General features: G+C 35.2%; 1 protein-coding gene across 5 annotated transcripts in view; it reads left to right on the forward strand.

Annotated features, from left to right (window-relative positions):
- The window catches only part of FSTL5 (follistatin like 5), an 832,703-nt gene that overhangs the window by 415,041 nt on the left and 405,444 nt on the right, over window positions 1-12,218 (forward strand). The gene's annotated exons all lie outside the window — the stretch shown is intronic.

Consider the following 12,218-nt stretch of genomic DNA (forward strand, 5'->3'; position numbering starts at 1 on the left):
AGTGGTTAAGGACACTCATTACAAAGTCTGAGTTCAAATCACATCTCTACTACTTTCCAAGTAGTATGGCAATTTACTTAAGGCTTCTGTGTCTTAGTTTCTTTCTATATAAATAGCCATGATAGTAGTACCCAGTACAAAATTTTCATGTGACATTGTTATTATTTAGAATGTGTAAACATCACCGACACATGGAAAGCATGATGTATTTGTTAGTTATAATTATACTTTCATACCTTTTGTGAAGATGCGGTAGATTATAATAGAGATAAAGGGAAAATATATGCTTGAAATAGTGGATGAGTGATAGATGAATATTTTTTAATGCTTACAGTTGGGAAATGGGTAAGAACAAATCAAATATTGTAAGCAGACATTATAACCCAGAAATCTGTATGCATAACTTTATGCTAGTAAAAATTTTAACACTGATTTTTACAATAAAATAAATGTCCTGCCATAGAAGAGGAATATTTTTTCCTTATTTCAAGAAATCAGAAAAATAAATGATAGCATGATTTATTCATCTCACTTAAGGAGCTTATCTACCTGTCTCATATAGCTAGCATGAGTGTTCCTAATCCCAATAATTCTGTTCTAGAGACAAGTAAACATTGTCGTTCTACAACCAGTGTGATACCGGGCTGTTTTACCTTACATAACATAGTGTCTATGCCTTTACTGATAAAATGTTAACTTGAACTGAACTTAAAATAAATATCACATATACTGAATTTTGAGATGCTAGTAAATATTATATTAAAATATGACCACATATATTAAAGTATTAAATACTTAAATTCATGCAGTTTTTTCTTGCCAATAAAATTAAGTTTCAAAAATAATGAAAGCATTTTCTTGAAGAAGAGGACATGCATGTGTGATAAAAGAATACATTTTCATTAATTATATTTTACAATTTAAATATTTAAAAATGTATAGGTCCTCAGTTACACATGACTATAATCAAGGTTCTGTCACTTCTTTTGTGAATTTTTAATTTTTCTGGGTACACATTAGTTGTATACACATAAGGAGTATATGAGACACTTTGTTATAGGCATGCAATATATAGTAATTGCATCATGGAAAATGGCATATCCATTACCACAAGCATCTATCCTTTTTGCTAGAAACAATTCAATTAAATGCTTCTAGTTGTCTAAAATGTACAATATTAGCATTGTCTATAGTTACTCTGTTGTACTACAAAATACTAGATTTTATTCATTGTATTTAAACTTTTTTTATCCATTGACCATCTCCACTTCCCAACAACCTACACCCACCACCATTCCCAACATCTGGTAACCAACATTCTATGCTCTATTACTGTAAGTTCAATTGTTTTAATTTTTAGCTCCCACAAACAAGTAAGAATATGTGAATTATGTCTTTCTGTGCCTGGTTTATTTCATGTAAGATAATGACCCCCAGTTCTATCGATGTTGTTGCAAATGACTGGATTTCATTCTTTTTTATGGCTGAATACTCCCCTGTGATGTATACAGTTTCTTTATCCATTTATCTGTTGATAAGCACTTACATTGCTTCCCAATCTTGGCTGTTGTGAATAGTTTTTTTGGGCGGAGTCTTTAGGTTTTTTCAATAATAATAATATATCACCTGACAATCAAGGGTAATTTGACTTCTTCCTTTCCAAATTTGGATGCCCTTTATTTCTTTCTCTTTCCTGATTGCTCTAGCTTAAGACTTCCAGAATTACTTTACAAAGCAGTGTTGAAAGTGAGCATCCTTGTCATGCTCTAGATCTTAGAGGAAAAGCTTTCAGCTTTTCTCAATTCAGTATGATGCTACCTGTGGGTTTGTTGTATTTTTCTTCTATCCCCAGTTTTTTTAGGGTTTTTATCATGAAGGGAGGTTGAATTTTATCAAATGCTTTTTCAGCATCAATTGACATGATTATATGGATTTACCTTTCATTCTGTTGATATAATGTAGCACATTGATTGATTTGGGTAAGTTGAACCAAGCTTGCATCACTGGGGTAAATCCCACTTGATCGTGATGAATGATCTTTGAAGTTATTGTTGAATTCAGTTTGCTAGTATTTTGTTGAGGGTTTTTGCATCAATGTTTATCAGGGATATTGGCCTATAGTTTTTCTTTTTTTGATATTTCTTTGTCTGGCTTTGGAATCTGGGTAATACTGGCCTTTTAGAGTAAGTCTGGAAGTTTTCCTTCCTCCTCTGTTGTTCGGAATAGTTTCAGTAATATTAGTATTAGTTATTTAAATGTTTAGTAAAATTCTACAGAGAAGCTTGGGTCCCTGTCTTTATTTTTGCTGGAGGAATTTTTATTACAGCTTCGATCTCATTATTTGTTATTAGTCTGTTCCGATAATAGATTTCTTTCTGGTTCAGTATTGGTGGGTGATATGTGTCTAGAAATTTGTCATTTCTTCTATGTTTTCCAATTTATTGGCATATAGTTGCTCACAGAAGCATCTAATGATCCTTTCAATTTCTGTAGTATCAGTTTTAATGTCAGTTTTTCATCTCTGATTTTATTTATTTTGGTTTTCTTTCTTTTTATCTTAGTCTGACCAAAGGTTTGTCAATTTTATTTATCTTTTCAAAAGACCAACTTTTTGTTTTGCTGATTATTTTTCTTTCTTCAATTTCACTACTTTCTGGTGTAATTTTTGTATTACTTTTTCTTCTGTTGACTTTGGGTTTGGTTGGCTTTTCCTTTTCTTTGAGATGCATTAAGTTCTTTAAGATGCATTATTAGGTGTTTATTTAAAGTTTCCCATTCTTCTGTTGTAGGCCCTGTTGTTTCCTTTGTTCTTCTCTTTGAGCTCTGAAAAAAGAATCCATTTGCAAAAAGCCATGAATATTTGATTGAAGATGTATATGAGAGATAGAGGGTGGGTCTAGCTTACATATTACACAAATCACACATTGAAATACAGTTTAGATTGAGTACTTCCTTCGTGTTTTATTTCCTTGTATTCTGTATAGAATGTGCCTTGCATTCTTTACACCCTAGATATAATGGCTAAGTCTGTCTCTCAGATCGAATTTCTATACTTTCCCTGAGGCTCCAAATTCCATATTATGCAAAACAATATGATTGTATTTATATCCTCCTAACTTTGTATAACCAAATATATCACATTTCACAGTAACCAACATCTACCTTCCATGAAAATGAATGACAAGGTATATATTCTATAAGTTGCCATTCATTTTTAAGAAAGGTAGAGTTGACAACCAAGATTAATAGCAGTATTTGTCATAGCTTCCCTCAGGAGGCATAGATATCTGGAGTTCTAGAGGCTAGTGGAAATGCCTGGTCTCTGGCTTGTGCCATATATTTTACATCTTCAGAGCCAGGTAAAATCCTCATATTTTTCAGTTTCATCAAATGTGTATCATATCCACTTTTAACCCTCTCTTGAGGGTTTCCTCCTCTCCAAAAACATACAGACTTACATAATAAGATAGAGTGGGGCACTTACCAAATGTGTGTTTTACAGGAATAGAACAGAACTGTTCTCTCTCACATATGTGCCTTAATTACTATCTGAAAAAAGGTAAAGTTTTACACACACTGTTTTTTTCTGTTTGTGTGTCTTTGTTTTTCATTGCTTATCTTCTCTTTATTGAAAATACATAGATGAGAATTTGAATATTTAAATCTGGGTGGCCCTCTTTTTTGTTGTTTAAATCTGTGCTATACTGTCTGAATCCTATTCAGAATGAGGATGTGGAACTCTGAATGGTCCTACTTAATCTACCAGTAATGGATTCTGGTACTAAAAGAAGAGCCAAAAGTCCTTGCTATTCCTGAGGACCATTTGCATGAGGTGTGACATCTCTACTTTAGCTTTTCCCTTTACAATATAAACAGGTGTCTGAGGTTCATCTTTGTTATCAGGATCTTTGTATTCCTTCTTTTAAGCTATCTTCTCCAACAGTAAGAATTCAGCATTCTCTTTGGGGCTGTTGTAAAATCTGAGCTTCAATAATGCTTACTTAGTGAAAATTGTGATTGAAAACACTATGCTCTAAATTGACTTAATTTTACAATGTATGTCTCAGAAAATAAATCCTGAAAAGCCTCAACAAACATGTAAAGAAGAAAGAATAGTGGTAACAAACTTGACCTAAAGCATCGCAGTATCTCCCATAACTATTGTATGTATATCTACTGTGGTCAGGCACTCAGTCACACAACACCTTTGTGGTTTTAGAAACATACATTATCCCTAAAACAGACCTGAATGTGCAATGCTTGAAAGCAAAATTCTGAATGAAATAATCTAAGTTATGGGCATGTTCTTTCTGACAAGCCAACATGTAGAAAAAAGTCACTGCAAGAAAGAAAGTTAATGATAATATCTTATGAAAAGGAGCATAGAGCTGTTCTGGAAGGTTTATTCACATTGTTACTTAAGTCACTGGGAATGTTGAAAGACTAGGGGTAGACAGAAATACTAAGAAATAGGAGCTAAATTATGGGGAGAGACTAGGAGAGTCATGGACCTGAATGACCTGAAATTCAACAGAGTAGGATCTATCTATTATCTCTCTCTCTATCTCTATCATCTAGCTATATACCCATCTATTATCTCACTATATTTCTATTTATCTGGAAAAAGACTTGCTTGAGAAAAACAAATAATCCAGAAGTGCCTATACAGCAGTTATCTGCACCTTTCTTACACTGAAGCACAGATACATGAGAAAAATTCGCCTCTGATTAAATTTACTAAAATTACTGAACAAATAATTTTGAGGGGCAGCCAGATTCTTCTAAAGTCAGTATGGTGAAGAACATATTTGTATAAGAAATTGAGGACAAAAGAGAGTTTTCTGATCAGAGACAAGAATTTCCAGAGGATACAATGATGGGTTTCGGTAGGAGAAGCATGGGTTTGGGGCCAGACTGGAAAATGTGCAGAGCAATATGAGGAGCCATAGATCTCTCTGGGCCACAGAAATAATTGAGGGTATGAAATACAGAAGCGTTTGTCCAGAGTATTCCTTAGAAGTTCATGGGCAACTATTTCTGGCATTGTGGTCGTGTATATTTGGTTAGCAGTGTCAGATGAGGGCAGGCACAGCAGGCTTCACTTGGTAGAATGGTGGCCTTAGTTTGTCAGCAGCAAACAGAATACTTGGAGTAAAATGGTGATAACAACATGGAAAATCTGCTTCTTAGGCCTTTCCCCATTTGATAAAATAACACTCATAGAATTTAAGTGAGCAAAGTCATTCCCCTGTGATTCTGAGTTTAGATAAGCAGCTGTATTGAGTTCATTGATTTAGGTTTTTCCCTATTTAGATTCTGTCATCTAAATAAGCTGATTTACATTAAAAATGCATATTAGGGCTGGGCGGTGGCTCCTGCCTGTAATCCCAGCACTTGGAGAGGCCTAGGCAGGTGGACCATTAGGTCAGGAGTTCTAGACCAGCCTAATCAAGATGGTAAACCCTGTATCTACTAAAAATACAAAAATTAGCTGTGCACAGTGACAGATGCCTGTGATCCTAGCTATTTGGGAGGCTGAGGCAGGAGAATCACTTGAACCCAGAAGATGGAGGTTGCAGTGAGCTAAGATCATGTCACTGCACTCTAGCCTGGGTGACAGAGCAAGACTCTGTCTCAAAAAAAAAATTGCGTATTAGAATAAAATACTTTCCTATGTACACATATGTCAACTCTTTATTAAAATAATGAAAACTACTTATTCACAGGATTTAGATTATTATGTTATACATATTTGACTTAAATGCCATTTACTCAATGACTACCATATGTGAATACACTTACAGAATTAAATAAAAAGCAAGCATAAATAAGAGCGTATATGTTCAAGCTTCCAAGATGGGCATGCCAATGAGATTTTTGCAGCATTTGTACAAATTAAGTATTTTTCTTTAAAAATTATTAGAAATGTTACATGGTAGAATGAACAGTTAATCTTTCCATTGAGTTCATAAAGTCTTTCACAATAATAAGTATTTTTAAAAAGGTTCTGATTTAGTGAAAATACTTATTTTCTACGAGATTTATAATAATCATTTTGTCTCACAGATAAAATGCTGTTTCAGTGGAACAAACTAAATACAAATAAATAAGCCCTTGTATGATAGAAGAGTGAGATTAAGTGAGGATTTCCAGGGAATGTCATGGTAATTAATCCTATTTAACATCAGAGAGTATAAAGCACAACTGTATTTGTCCAGATCATCCCTTAGAGCAGAATGGACAACTATTTCATGCATTTAAAAGCCCATAATCCTATCAGTAATACAAAATAAGGGAGTGGAAACCAGATGTTTGACTTAGAATGACATTGTTAATGCCAGTAGGTGGATCTTAGTGGTGCTGGCAATTTCCTTACCTATAGCTAAAGATTTGAGAATAATAAGGGCAATAGTGATCACTTAACAGAAAGATAAAGCCTGTAACTGTTGGTTTATGCCCAGCTGAAAGCTATAATTAAAAGTTAGTAATCTCAATTGTACCTGGAAATGTTAGTAAGTAGTTTCAGTTATTTTTTAAGTGTTGTTCATAACATGCACAGGACAACTATAGTATTAACATTTAGGCTTTAAAATCTCAAACATATTATTTATAGTATCTTTACTTTAGAATGCCAAGGTGTATTTTTAAAATTTGGTATTTGTGTTCAGAAAGTCCTTGTGAGGCATGTGGGACACCTTACAAGTAAAATGCTTTTCTTTCCACCAGTGGTTTAATAAAAATAATAATCTCTCTTCAACTGGTCTTTCAAAATAATTAAAGTTGACTATACTGATTTTTAAGTGGTGTACCCCTGTAGTCCCAGTTCCCAAGGAGGCTGAGGCAGGAAGGCAGGAGAATCCCTTGAACTCAGATGAGCCAAGATGGAGCCACTGCACTCCAGCCTGGAGACAGAGTGAGACTCCCTCTCAAAAAAAAAAAAAAAAAAAAAGGTTATATTAGTCAAAACCACCTAAAAGGAAACTTTTAAGTTATTTCCATTGAATCTTTTTAAAAAAATACATCTCCAGGTGTGTTGGCTCACGTCTATCTGTAATCCCAGCACTTTGGGAGGCCGAGGCAGGTGTACCACCGGAGGCAGGAGTTGGAGACCAGCCTGCCCACCATGGTGAAACCCTGCCTCTCCTAAAAATACAAAAATTGCTGGTCATGGTGGTGTGCATCTGTAGTTCCAACTAGGGTGGCTGAGGCAGGAGAATTGCTTGAAACTAGGAGGCAAAGTTTGCAGTGAGCCTAGATGGTGCTGCTGCACTTCAGCCTGGGCAAAAAGAGTGAATAAAAGAGTGAAACACTCTCATTCTCTCTTTCACTCTTTCTCTCTCTCTCTCTCAAAAAAAAAAAAAAAAAAAAAAAACCTCTTGTAGGATAGCATTTGTTATATATAATTAAAAACATAAAATGTGCAATATTAGTTATTTACTCTCTGTCCTTTTACATGATCTATTGTTTAGAGTACTGCTGATAATATGTAATTATCTCACTTAATTAGACTGCATGTTTCCAGTCATCTTCTCTGGAATAAAAACTCCATGAGAGCAGGGACTGTGTCCTTCTTATTAACTTACCTCCAGCAGCAGCATAGTTTTTGGCACATGTTGATTGAAAATAAGGGAAAGGAGAGAGAGAAGAAAGAAAGGAAAAAGAAGAAAGAAAGTGGGAAGACGAGTGGCTGTTCAGACCAAGTAGTTCAGGAGCCAACTCATATTGAATGTAAGGGAGAAGCATACATCTAATACCTGGAAATATACATTCTTACCAAAGGAGTAAACTTATTTTCTCACGTTTAGTCTTTGAAGTAATGTACATGTTTGCCAAGTAAATAAATAGTATATATTCCTCTCCTCAACTCAATAAAGAACTTAAATGGGCTTTCTTTTAATTAGAGGAGCACAGGGCACTGAGCATATGACTTCAACATGATTAGTTTGGGACAAATATTTTAGCAAAGGATGGAGAAGGACTCAAATAATGTCAAAATATGAGCGGTATATTGCTCTGTGAGTTCACAATTGCTATTTCTCACCTGTCCACCAAAGAGAGTAAATAAGTGGACATAGAACTGGAAGATCCTACTTTTCTGTCCTTTTCTTCCCTACACCGATAGCTTTATTGCCATGGCTTGCCTTCACATTATCAAAATCAATGCCATGTCTTGTATATCTTTCATGAAAGTCAGCATAATAATCTTGGACTTCCAAATCTTCCCTTAATCCCAGAAATATAACACCCGTACTTCTCTATACTAGGGAGACAATACCTTTACATTCAGTTTAGGCACATTCAATTTTTCTTCTCACTTTTATTTATTTTTATATCACTTATCATTCTATGACAACATATATACTTATGACTATATTTCTTTACTAGCCCTTCACCAGAATATGAGTTTCATAAGGGAAAGATTTTTGTCTATCTTGTTGCCTGCTGTGTTTTCAGAGTTTTGGACAATGCCAGACACATAGTAGACAGTCTAAAAGGATTTATTAAATGGATGATTGAATAAGTGAGTGAAGTTGAACACTAAAGACAATAAAGAGAATAGTTCATTTTGAAGAGGGTCAGGGATTTTCTATTGTTTCTTTTGGAACAAAAGAGAATACAGTAGCAACACAGTGAGTCATTCCTGATTTGTTACAGGCCTTGTGCAGCTTTGACAATTCTATTACACTGAAGTTCAAAATGGACTCTCTATTCGATGCTGGATGCTGTGTGTCTGAACTTCCTGATGCCATGCATTCCGCTAATGCTTCTATTTTATCACACTGAACCAAACCACTGGGGAGCCCAAGACTCATATAACTTGACCTCTGATCAGTGAAAAAAAAAAGTGTAAAAGATTTTATTTTTACATCCTTAAGGAATTTACCAACTTTGGTAAGTTTGGGAAAAATCCTCACCATTTTATCAGAGGTAACAAGTAAAATTATGATTGGTCTTTTTGACCAATCAAGATCGTAAGAGGGTATCGCGTTACCTCTTACACCACCCATTACCTCTTACACCATTTTATAAGAGGTAAAATGGTATAAGAGATAAGAAATGGTATGAGATAATGAAGTATCATAAGATATTTGAATATGATGTATTCAAATATATTCTGTGAATCTGGCCCTGTCATGAATCGCTAGTTGAGAGGAACACGTGCCTTTTGAGAAGCCTACGGTGAGTTTTTGGAATCAGTGTCAAACACTAAATGAAAGAACTGCAAGGAACGATCAAAGCCCTGCGAGTTTCGATCCCCTGAACCAAAGAGTTGTTACCGTGGACTGAGGAAGAAAGTCTACTTGCATAGTTTTTCATACTTTCTTTTTGACCATCAAGCACTCATGACTGTAAAGCTATAAAAATTCTGAGTATATAAATCAATTTTTCCATTCTGATTGAAATGTCCTATAAACACGTAAAACTTTATACATTAAATACATGTCATTTTTATATCAATTATACCTCAATAAAGATGTGAAAAAGCAGAAAAGAAGAAAAGTCATAGGAAAGTACCTCCCTCATTAGTAAAAACCAGAATGTGCCAAAGCTTCCCATTGGGACACATGAAGGAGAGGAATAGTTACTAAGAATCATGTTTTAAGTCGGGTATTTTATTGACCATTTAAATGGGATAAATGAGCAGATACATATTTGAAATATTTAGAATAAGAAAATGAGTCATCTTTGTCCTATGCATGGATATGCTTCAGTATAGATGATAAGGGCTTAAAAAATAAAAAGTTTATTAGCCAGGACAGGTTTCTCTATGTCACATGCATTAAAATGGCCTGCCCAGCTTAAGTTGTATCATCCTGATCAAGTCAAGGTCAATATCAAATGAAGATCAAGCTAGTCTTATGCAAGAGCCAGTGATAAGCATATAGGTAGAAGTCCAATATCTTTGTCTAATACATGAATTTTATAAAATATTAAAACAGAAATAAAAATGAGACAGAAAATCACTAAAGCTTTGCCCCCATCTTTCTGCTCCATCTCTATTTACAAATGAATAAGAGACTAAAAGTCATTAAAATGTCTGAACAAACCCTGATGTCACTGCATCCTAAGTATTACCACAATGCTAACATTGTACATCTTTACTGCATAGAGGAATAGAATCGTGCACACTGCCCTTCCTCCCAGTTCCCAGGAAAACTCAAAAGTCATTTTCTATGATCTAACCAATAACAAATGGAGAATGACTGAGAGCTCTGTTGCTTTCTAAATAGAAAAATAGTTTTGTTTTGTTTTTTTTCTGAAATGGAGTCTCACTCTGTTGCCCAGGCTGGAGTGCAATGCAGTGGCGAGATCCTCAGCTCACTGCAAACTCTGCCTGCTGGGTTCAAGGAATTCTCCTGCCTCAGCCTCCTGAGTAGCTAAGATTAGCACCACCATGCTTGGCTGATTTTTGCATTTTTAGTTGACAGGGTTTTGCCATGTTGGCCAGGATGGTCTGGATCTCTTGACCTCGTGATCCACCCTCTTCGACTTCCCAAAGCACTGGGATTACAAGGTGTGAGCCACCACGCCTAGTCTGTATTTTTTATTTATTTATTTTTTTAGTTGGACTTATAGAAGAGATGGCTTCAGCATTAGGTAATTTTGTTAATCCATCCAGCTGGACTGTGCAAAAGCTTAGGGCTTGCTATCTACAATTTCTATTTACATGAATCAGTTAAACCAGATAAGCTTTTTGCCTTTTTCTTCTTCAAGGTAACAAATATTAGCTTAACTAATATAATTTTAGCACTGGTACATACACAAAAATAAAGAACTCACTATGTTGCAAAAGTTGTATTTAGCACGGCATGTACTAACACTTCATATCACTGCTTAGCTGGCTAGAGAGGGTGCTGGAGGTTCCAGCGACCCACATGCTTAGCTCCATTTTCAGAGTTATCTCCACAGCCCATCTACACTCAGACATAATGAAACAAACGTTCAACACGGGAGTGTTCCAGAAAAGGTGAAAAAATAGCTCAAAGCATCTGAGACTCTTTAGAAAGTAGCATCACCAATCTGCCTTTGCTGTACTAAAGAAAGTCCAAGACATTCTGCTCCACCAAAAGAAATAATAATTCATTGTGAATGTGCAACCATAATATGCACAAGCCAGTGTCTGGACATCTGCAGAGAATTATTTAAAGCAGCAATGCATTATGTAAAAATTATTATTTTTAATGTTAAATGATCACGTTTGAGTGTATGTTGTATGTTATGTCTTACACCTGACTCTTTCCTGTTGTGTACGTGCATGTGTGTGTGTGTGTGTAAATGTTCACATTCATTTTCTAATTGAGGAAAGCATAAATGATTTGCCAGAAATTATTGAGGTATTGAATGGCATTGACAGGCCCCAAACCCAGAGCCAGCTGACTTTGAAGCCTATGGTTTCTGATTATACTGCACCACCTTTAAAGCAAACAAAAACCACTGTGATACATAGCTTCAAGCAATATAAATCACTGCCTTTGTATGTGAGAGAGTATGAAAGACCACGGACACAGCTTTGCACCTACCACAGTAGAAATGTCTGAACAATCTTGGAAAGCTCTCTTATATGACAGGCAATAGTCAAAATCAGTGGAATATCAAAAAGCTGCAGCCGTGGTCCGTAGGACCAAGCACAGACTAGAAAAGAAGTTTGATAATTTCTTCACTCACGCTTGGATAGATTTTCATCATCAATCGGTGCATTCATTCTATCTGGCTCCGGGAAACAGTCATTTGGTTAATAGCTCTTCTGTGACCAAAGGAGTTCATGCACAATCCCAAATGACTTAACTTCCAGCTGGGGAGGAGTTTAGGCAGAGGAGAAAAAAGAATCTAACTTCATTATTTTACAAATCATATAAGGAAGAAAGTTGGAACAAACTGTCTCACTATTTTTGTTGGGAAAGACCTCTGTTTTATTTTGACATAGGTCACTGAGACACAGGAGGCGATTTTCATGCAGAAGTATTTCCTTGAGTCAGTATAAACGGAACAAAGAAAATGCATGAAATACAAAATGTTCTTTAAATGTTCAGATATGTTGAGTCCCACTGTGAAACTTTTATATTAGAATGTTTGAAGAAAATTCTAATTACCTATCTCAACATCATAACGTTGTATCTTTGAAAAGGTGAAAAGTAATTGTTCAGGAACTAAAAACCTGGATTTTTTTAAAAATTGAGTTCTTTGCCCTGCTGCAGATATAAAATGCTCTATTATGT

The sequence above is a fragment of the Aotus nancymaae genome, unplaced genomic scaffold (genome assembly GCF_030222135.1).
Source record: "Aotus nancymaae isolate 86718 unplaced genomic scaffold, 86718_ANA_hifiasm-v0.15.2.pri h1tg000033l, whole genome shotgun sequence".
Lineage (NCBI taxonomy): Eukaryota > Metazoa > Chordata > Mammalia > Primates > Aotidae > Aotus > Aotus nancymaae.